The sequence below is a fragment of the Equus caballus genome, chromosome 1 (genome assembly GCF_041296265.1).
Source record: "Equus caballus isolate H_3958 breed thoroughbred chromosome 1, TB-T2T, whole genome shotgun sequence".
NCBI classification, from domain to species: domain Eukaryota; kingdom Metazoa; phylum Chordata; class Mammalia; order Perissodactyla; family Equidae; genus Equus; species Equus caballus.
Genome location: NC_091684.1, coordinates 99596035 through 99606715, shown reverse-complemented (window position 1 = coordinate 99606715; position 10681 = coordinate 99596035).

Genomic DNA, 10681 nt, shown 5'->3' with positions numbered 1-10681 from the left:
ACTGGGGTTTGAAGTGCTCTATCTGGATCTACTGAAATTAGTCTAATTCTGAATAAGGCCAACTTTTAAAATGGGACATTACATTCTAGTCCATGCAGACCACCACTCATATCTCATTACCTATTGGAGGAGATCTAATTTCCCTCTTGTCTTAATTAGGCTGGAAGCTTTTGTGCCATGATTTATGGGGTTTTCAAGAAAATCTGAGCCATCTTGAATTGTGGGGTTGGGCAACAAATATTGGCTAAGTACACAAGGAAAAGAAACCAGAACAATTCCATAAGCCTTTCCCTCTTAGAGAGCTTTTTCCCTCGTTAAATAATTGACAAGAACTTTCACACTAGACAGGCTTTTTCAGCCTTTTGCAGACCTAATAAAGATGAATGAAGAGTGTACAGACACAGTAAAGCAGAGGAAAGGACAGATAAGAGAACAGACGGGAGTTCAACAGCTCATATAACAATTCCTTCCGTAGTGAAAGGAGAAATGGTCATAAAAAATAGGGGATATAAAACAACTAATGAGCTACGTTTTTAACATCATTTCTACATAGCAATGATAAATGAGGGTTTTGCATTTGCAGAAAAATGGCTAATACTTGCCAATGGTATTTTATGGTCAGGATGTACACGTTTACAGCAGTGACTTACTCCAGTGTTCTCAAGCCTTCTGTTTAAGGCTGTTGACTACATGTCTTCAAGGTTCCTACGGTGAAGAAAATAATTTCCCTTTCAGAATGCAAGAAGGTATCTTAAGTAGCTTATGAGTTTCTGTAAGCACATTTCATTGACACTGATGACAACATTCAGATCAGATGTAGGAAGGAAAGCACATTGTAATGGAAAAAAAAACCCAACCAGATCAGGAATCAAATTTATATAGAAAACTTCTCTGTCTCTCTCTCTCTGTCACACACAGACACATACCTACACACACACAATTACACACACATAGCTGGGATGTTTGAACTGTCAACTTCTCTAAACATTTTAATAATCTAAAATGCAATAGCATATTAATGTGCAATAATTATAAAAATTTAGAAAATAGAAATATTCTAAGAGGAAATAAGATGATATAAATCACGTAAAATGCAACCACTCAGAAATAAGCATTGTTAATATTTACACATATACTTCAAGAGGAACATACTCACCTGTGGGATTTTATTGCAAATAATATTTGGTGCACATATTATGTTTTTAAATAAAATAATAGAAGTACTTTTCACGTTAAGGATATAGATCATTACTATCAATAGTTGCATATATTTCATTGTGTGAAATTATCGTATAGTTCATAATTTCTCAAATTATTGACATTAATGTGGTTTCCAGTCTTACAGTATTACGAAGTCTATATTTAATATTTGTTTGTACATCATTTCATAATTCATTATTGAGTTCTCATAGGAAGTTCCTAAAATCACAATTGGTTCATCAAAGAGTTTTCTCATTTTAAAAGTCTTGATACGTTGTTAGATTTTTCAGACACTTGAGTTTACCAAATTAACTTGCATTCAGCACTGCTGGTGTACATTTAAACCAACACTTGATTATTAATATTCTTTTTAATATCCAAATCGACAAGATAAAAAATATTATTTTAATTTCTACTTTTAAAGAATAAAAATATAGAGTGTGTAGTTTTTCTCTTTTATTATTACTTTTGTGAATGTCTGTTAAACAACCCTGCCCACTTTTATATTAAGTTCATGGTTTTCATTGTGAAATTTATAGATTAAAAATACTAATTCATCACTCATATTGAAAAAAAAGTAATACATACACATCATATAAAATTTGGAAAACATATGTAAGCAAAACATAGGAAAGAACAGAAAAGTCTGTATAATAAAAAAAAAGTGCGCAATCTCTGAAGTTTGAAGTAATATTTTGAGGAAAATTTACGCATTTCATGATTGAACATATCTTTCTAATGAAAATAAAACAAAAAGGAAGAAAAATAAATGGGTGATCTGTCCAGTGTAAAGTAATATTTTAGTGAAAATGAATCTATGTTAAGGGAAAAAAACAGGAATAAACATAAAAATTAAGGAAAAAACAAAGAAAGAAGTCCAACATATGAAACAAACAATCCATTCAGTTTAGATGTTGCAAATGACTCTATGCAAAGAAATTTCATCAGTATTCTGAAATGACACATAAATACTGAAAATGTAAATGTAAAATTCGATATTAGTAAGAGAAAATTATTAACAAAAAAGATAAAAAAGAGAAACTGCAAGAATGCGAAGAACCAGATGATGCTAAAAATGACAAGCAAACAATTTTTCAAAGTTACCAGGAAACAGATAAATTATTTTTGTAATAAAATACTATTTTGTGTCATTTTAACTAAGTCAATATAGCAAAATTATGACAGAGATGAGTATAACAATGATCATCAGCATTTTTACATGCAGAAGAAAACAAGTACACTCATACAGAAAAATAGATTGGTTTGCAAAAAGGAAATATGTCAAACAAGCATATAGAAGATGTTCAATATTATTGATCTTCAGGGAATTACAAATCAAAACCACAACGAGATATCACCTCACAGTCATTAGGAAAACAGAAACTAACAAGCATTATTTTTAAAAAACAGAAAACAACAATTGTTGGGAAGAATGTAGAGAAATTGGATACCTGTGCACTGCTTGTCAGAATATAAAATGATACAGCTGCTATCTAAAAGAGATGGTGGTTCCTCAAGAAATTAAAAATAGGATTACCATATGATCCAACAATGCCACATCTGGGTATATACACCAAAAATTCAAAGCAGGATCTGGCAGAGATATGTGTCCACCCATGTTTATAGAAGCACTATTCGCAATAGCCAGTAGGTGGAAGCAACCCAAGCATCCACCAACGACTAAACAAAATATGGTCTCTACATACAATGGAATATTATTCAGCCGTAAAAAGGAAGGGATTCTAACACATGCTACAACATGGATAAACTGTGAGGATGTTATGCTAAGTGGAATAAGCCAGTCACTAAAAGAGATTTTAAATGCAAGTGGTTCCATTTATATAAGGTATCTATAGTAGTCAAATTGAGGCAAGACTCAGGTAAGGTGACATCACTTGTAACAAACGTCCTACTCTTGTGCGGATGATGACAATGAGGGAGGCTGTGCATGTGGGGGCCACACAGGATATGGGAAATGTCACAGTTTTGCTGTGAACCTAAAACTGCTCTAAAAACATAAAATCTAAAAGAAAAAAGTTAGAGGACTCCCAATTCTGATTTCAAGATTTATTTTTTAAGGTTACAGTAATCAAACTCGTGTAATATTAGTGAAAGAATAGACAAATGGATTAATGGAACAGAATAGAGAGCCCAATGACTGCAAACAATGGGAGAATAAAATTTTAAATGTATTTACAGTAATAGAAAAATACATAAAACACTTAGAAAAACATTTAATAATGGATATGCAATAACTAAACACTAAAAAGTATAATGCATTGCTAAGAGAAAGTATATCCAAACAATAAACAAGAAAGATAAAATAAAAACAAGTAAAATCTTGAAGAATTACAACTGTTTCTATTTGCACATGGCATCATTTTTACACAGAAAATCTTTCACGTCTACAAATCAACTACTAGAATTGAAAAGTGGAGTTAGTAAGGTCACAGAATGCAAGGTAAATGTACATAAATCAATTGTATCCTGTGCACAAGTAGCTAACAATGGGAAAATACAATTTAAAAACATGTAGTAAAACAGATTACTTAGAAAAAAATTAACATTGGGCATACAATACCTAAACAGTGCAATTCACAATCAAATGATAACATGCGTTTGTGTACAAAGTTACATGCTGATTCTAAAATATATAGGGAAATCCATAAAATATATAATACCCAAAGAAATATTTTAAAAGGAAAACAAAGTTGGAAGACTTAGACGACATAATTTCAAGACTTGTACTAGAACAGCTGGTCATCTGTACAGCATGAACATCAACATTACTGCACACCATATGGAAAAATTCACTTGAAATGGATCGTGGACGAAAATGTAGAAACTAAAATTATAAAATTCTTATAAGAAAACACAGGAGAAAATATTTTTAACCTAGTTCCAGGACATGGAAGTCATGAAATATAAAAAGACAATAATGATGAAATAAACTTTATCAAAATTAAGAATTTTTTCTCTTCGAAAAGGCCAAAAGGAAAACAAAAAGTAAATCAGCTAAGAAAATATACAGGCAAGCCACAGAGTGAGAGAAATTATAAATAGGGGTATATTTTGTATATTTATTCACACTATATATTATAAAGAAATTTAAAATACAATCATTATATAAAGAATATAATTTTCTAAATGCACATCCATTTCAACAGGCATTAACACACGTAAATATGCTCATCATCATTAGTCTTTAGGGAAACACAAATTTAAACCACCATAAACATCATTACCCATTTAAGAGAATGGCTGAAATTTAAAAAGAGAATACCTTGGTGAAAATGGAGAGCAACTGGAATTCATACACATTGCTGGTAATAATGAAGAATTGTACAACCACTTTAAAAAATGGTTTGGAATTTCTGAAAAAGTTAAGCATATACATAACCTATGACTCAACTATTCCATTCCTGGTATTTACCCAAGAGTGATGAGAACATCTGTCAACCTAAGTCTTGTCTAGGGATGTTCAAACAACTTTGTTCATAAAAGTCAAAAATTGGAAACTAGCTGGATGTTCGTCAACAGAGAAATATATAAATAAAATGTGGTGGGTCCGTATGATGGAATACTACATAGCAATGAACAGAAACAACATCACTGAATCCCTAAATTATCATGCTTCATGAAAGAACCAGGTATGTAAAAGAATATATTTTACATGATTCCATTTCTATAAAATGCAAGTTAATCTATAGTGACAAAAAGCAGAGCAATGCTTGCCTGAGGATGAAGGTGGAGACTGAGATCATTGCAAAGGTGCACAAGAAATCTTTAGGGCATGACGGAAATATTCTGCATTTTGATTGTGATGGTGGCTTCACAGGTTTATATAATCACCAAAACCAACTGGACTGAACAGCTTAAATTAATACAGTCTATTTATTCTCACCAAAGATGATGAGAAACAGAATGAGCTAGGACACTAGGGGGCAATTTGTGGGTTGGGACTGTGTCTGATTTTTTCAGTTTGTGTTTGTGTTTGTTTTTGCTCATCAGTACAGTGCTTATCATTTACGACATATTCATTAATATAAATGAACCAGTAAGTACATGAATGAATTCTTCATGTATGAAATTCAACGTGTTTCAAATAAAATTATTTTAATTTGTCTCAATAAATAGTATTATTTTAGGCTCAGAACCAAACTGGATAAATAAGTCTCTGTACAGGTTGGCTATAATAATAACATTTACACTAAATCTAAGGTGAAAAGAATGTATCAGTTTTTAACCGGACCTGCCACCAAGTTCCCCCAAACGACAAAAGTTCCTAGACCTTCTAGGGTTAAAAGCTAAGACTTCAGAAGGATTGGTGAAATTCAACATTAACAAATTTTGAGGCAAGTTAAATAAAAGGAAGACTTGCCATACCTCTGTAAATCGGTAAGGGGTAGGAAGGCACTAAATTCACAATAAACTAACAGAAAGTAAAGATAGATTGACGTCGTCTAATGACATAGTTTTGGTATCAGGGAGGATGGTTTGAGGAGCACACAGAGGGTCTCCACACCTCACCCTAGACCATGTGAATTCCATTCATGTGGGTATCATTACAGTCATGCCTCTCTTAACGATGGGGATGTGTTCCGAGAAATGCTTCCCTAGTCAATTTCATCATTGTGCGAACATCATAGAGTGTTCTTACACAAACCCAGATGGTACAGCCTACTGCACACCTAGGCTGCACAGGACTAATCTTCCAGGACCACTGTGTATATTCGGTCTATCGGTGACCAAGATGTCGTTATGGCGTCATGCAGCACATGACTGTATTTGGGCCCGAAAAGCTGGGAGTCCTACACAACTGTGATCCTCAGGGGGAGTTGGTGACAGTTTGAGCCATCCTGGACTGCACAGGAGAGAGAGGGAACCTACCTCCTAGAGCAAAGAGCAATGAGAACGTTGGACTCTAGAGAAAAACCAACAAAAATATTCACTACACTCTGTAGCTATCCACAATGGAATTACAGTCACAATCTCATGCCTGCAATTTGAAATATAAAGACAGTAGATAACTTTTCTCTCTTTAACCTTTTGCACAAATGAGTAAAGGCAAAGAAAGAATGAATTTTCCTTGCTTAAGTATCTAGTGCACTTTAAAACCAATATGAAGCGGAAGATGAGCAGATTAAGCTTCGCTGACACACTTACGGTCTTTCTGGATATATTGGTTCTCAGGATCCAAGGTGAAGAAGCCATTCCCTGGTGATGGGCTTCTCTAACAAATCGTCCAAGGAACAAAGGTTACTGGTTCACTAACTATTGAGAGAAGTAGTGACTTATTTTCTCAGAGCATCTTAAATTGCTCGTGTGAAGTGAGATTAACATTTGCTCCTTGGCTTGCACATCTTTCCTTCCATGGAGACAAAGGACAACCACATGGGGAGTGCAGCAACAAACAGAAGATTCTCTTTGTTCCAACAGCACAAAGAAGCTAAGATCAAGACTCTCTCATTGAGATCTCATTGGATCTCATTGATCCAAACCTGAGTCAGGATCCTTGAACTCCTCTATTGACTAGGCCCCTGGCCTGAGTTGTGTCCTTTATCTGCTTAGTCCAGTTTTAGCAAGAATCTTGCTGCTTCAGTTTAGCAAAATTCCTCCACCTTTGATATCTGTTCAAATTCTCATACCCCACTCTTGATATATTATCACCCCGGCCTGCCTTCAGCAAGAATCCAGTCAAATCTGTTTAGCCAGAACTCCCCTCACTCTTGATGTTTCCACTTAGAAATTTTCCATCCACTGACCCCCACCTTGCTCCTTGGCTATAAATCCCTTGTTGTATTTGGAGATGAGCCCAGTCTCTCAGCCCTACTGCAAAACTCCCACTGTAGCAGTCCTTTTTGAATAGTCTTCCTTACCAGTTTTAACAGGTGTCATGAAAAATTTTTTCTTTAACAAAGCATAGCCAGCTTAATGATCTCCAAGTCAGGATCCTTGGACTGTGTCCCCAGTAAATGTCTACTTCAGTCCACGTCCAAACTGTAGGCACTTTGGGGCACAAGTGGGAAGGAACAAGAGAGAAAAAACCACAAAGGAAGACCTGAAGGTCCGTCCCCAAGGGTCAAATGGAGCATTTACTATGGAAATGGCATTTTTCCAGAAATCAGAAGATTTAGGATGGCCTTTGACATCTGTCATCAACTGGCTATGTGATTTTAAGTGAGTCACTAATATTTGCCAACAACCATCTAATTATTTAAAAATAATAAGATGTTTACATCACTGGATTGTTCTTTTAAAAGAAAATTTGTATATAACAGTAATTTTGCAAACTATATAGAGAAAATGGATATTTGGTATTATTACGCTCATTTTTGTTTACATAGCCAACCAAAACACTGCTCTAATGGGTTGTTTGTGAGCAATCCACTTTCTGGAATCCTAGAGCACTGGAAGAGGCTCCATGTGATTCACATTTGATTTAAACAATTCACTCTGACTATGCTCACTGGATGCATAAATCAGCGTTCATGCATGTGCAGTTCGTCTTTCCGATGCCTTGTTCATTTAAATGTTATATAGACTTTTAGAACCTTTTGCCCTTACAAGTATACTTGGTGAAAAATCCTTGATTTACATTTTAGCACATATCACTTACATCCTTTAACTGCCATTTAAAAAGCATTACTCATTCAGGAAATGTGTGTAGCTCAGAAAGCCATGTATAAACAATCACCCTAGCTGCATGGTTTTACTTCCACATTAAAGAACATGGGGAGGCTGGCCCGGCGGCATAGCAGTTAAGTGCACATGCTCTGTTTCTGCCATCCGGGGTGTGCAGGTTCAGTTCCCAGGTGTGGACTTAGCACTGCTTGTCAAGCCATGCTGTGGTGGCGTCCCACATAAGATAGAGGAAGATTGGCACAGATGTTAGCTAACCCACAATCTTCCTCAAGTAAAAGGAGGAAGATTGGTAACAGATGCTAGTGCAGGGGCAATCTTCCTCACCAAAAGAAAAAAAGAACATGAGAAGTGGCTAACACTATGCCCAATACCCATCTTCAGCAACCAAAATGGAGTTGGGAAACTCTCCATCTGTATATGTGTTCCTTCTGTATGCTACAAAAGGCATCAAAAGTCATCTTGTAAAGCCTATGGTCTTGGTTCTGAAGAACTAGAAGCCTGGGAAATAACTTTCCCCAGGTCCCTTACTAGTTTAAGTAATTGGAATGAATGAGCAAGGTCAAGTGCCTATGATGTGGCTTCTAACAGCTCAAGGACTACTTCAGAGCTAGAGAATCCTCCCTCCTTAAGCAATCCAGTCCCTGTATTCATTTAAAAAACTATGAAGGAGTCTAGGGAGTCATACTGGATATTGTGAAAACCTTCCAGCTGCTCTCAATAAAGAATTGAGACTAACGCTGGGGACACCAATGCCCAAAAGTAGAGGAGGAGTGGAGGAATGAGCATCGCTTAAGGAGGTGGCCTGTGCCTTGACTACGGACCCTGTTAAAGGACTGTAAGCATCATTTGAGCACCCAGTTAGAAACCAACTTTCATCCAAAATCTTTAAAATCTTCTATACATTACACCAAACTCCTGAATCCCATCTGCTTCCACACATATCTAACTTAGAGAAACTATGTCTAGAAGAACAAAGCATACCATAATCTATTTTAGAATGTTAGTTGACTCTGTAGATATTTAAATTCCCAATGAGTGAATCACTCAGCTGGACATCACAGTTTATGTTTGTAAGATACTAGAGATGAAGATAATATGCATCTTCCATGTGAAATCCTTTCCTTGAATGTCTGGAATTTCCTAGATTTTCATCTTCTTTTCTCTTTCTTCTGTTCTCTCTATGAAAGAAAGGAAGGAAAGAAGGGAGAGAGAGAGAGAAAGGAAAGGGAGGAAGGAAGAGAGAGAAAAAAGGAAAGAAAGAAAGGAGGATGGGAGTAAAGAAGGAAGGAGAGAGAAAGGGGGAGGGAGAGAGAGAAGGGAAAGGGAAGTCCCAATTATTAATGTAAAACTCTATATTTCTAAAAAGAAAGTAAAACACTTGTGTATGAGCCAGTTAACAAGTGCATCAGGCAATGAAGTTAAAGACTAGGGGAAAAGGTTTTCCATAAGTATGAAATATGCTGAAAAGTAGCTAGCATTTATTAAAGTTTACCTACATTGCGTCATTTAATTCTCATTACAGATAACAGTTTCATTTGTCATTTCAAACTTGAAGATGAAGAAGTTGAAGTTAGGAGGGGTGAGAACACACACCTAACGACTAAACAACAGACTGAATTGCATCCCAATCTATTCCTCAGCAGACTGTCTTAACCGCTAGTCTATGATGATGTTTTCAAGTGATAGTCTATCAAGGAATTTTTCTCTGAATAGCATTGGAACACTCTGAGTTCAGATAGGAGCAAAAACAGAGAGATAGCCGCACACTTGGAGGGCAAGGGAAAGCCACACATTCAGAATTGGAGTTAGTAAGAGAAATATGTAGTCTCTGCCCACGTGCTTTTAGTTGAAGTGGTCCATGATTTACGTTAAAGAGAAAAAATGGTTAAGAAAATTTTAGAAACCACATAAAGACTAAATGAACACACTAAGAGAAATGTGCGCAGTTCGGCATCAGGTGGAATCCACCTTCGGTTAGCTGTCGGCAAAAGACGTTTGTGGTGTTTGTGCAAATAAGCAGAAGGGTATTTAAATGTGAATTCTGCTTAAAGTTAAAAGAAAATACATGGATTTACAGGAAGCTTTTATTCACTTCTAATTATATGGAAAAAGCCCTCCAAATTTCCTGCATAAACCAAGTTATTAAATTATTAAGGATTTTCTTTGCTTGTTAACTTGTTGGAGAGTAAAGGCTGAAAAGCATTCTCAAAGAGAAGCTGGAATTGCTTTCACGTCCTTGAAATAGTGATCCATCGCTATAGGCAGCACTAGGGGAAGAATGAAGAAATTTGTTTTTCTAAACTTAAGTAGGTCATATTGCCATTTGGTTAAGTAGGAAGATAGTGTTCAACGTGTCTGGTGGGATGGAGTGGTGATATGTTTTGACCTACGAAGGCAGTGCCCCGTACCAAAGAGAGCGTAGGATTGGAAACCACTGAAATACGGTTTCATGCTGTTTTCACAGTCTGTAAAACCGGCAAACTACCGAATTCCTCTGAGTCTCCACTGCCTTTCCATAGAATGGGAGAAGTCAACACTACTACAGACACCCAAACCTCAGGGAAGTCTGCTTTCACCACCTGACGGCCAAGGTGAAATGCCACAGTCACTGCCTCGCTGCCCACCCTCCTTCCTTCTGTAATATTTGCACATTTCTCATGATGATGTTTCTGGCACTGGAATGTTTCTTAAGATCTATGTATGCACTTAGTGTGGCGATTTCTTTTTTACTTTTATAGGAACTGTTATTAAATTGCCGGTATGTCTTACAATGAGTAAGTTCTCGAGATTGATGAAACACAGCATTCAAAGTCACTATGATGGACAGATACTCTGT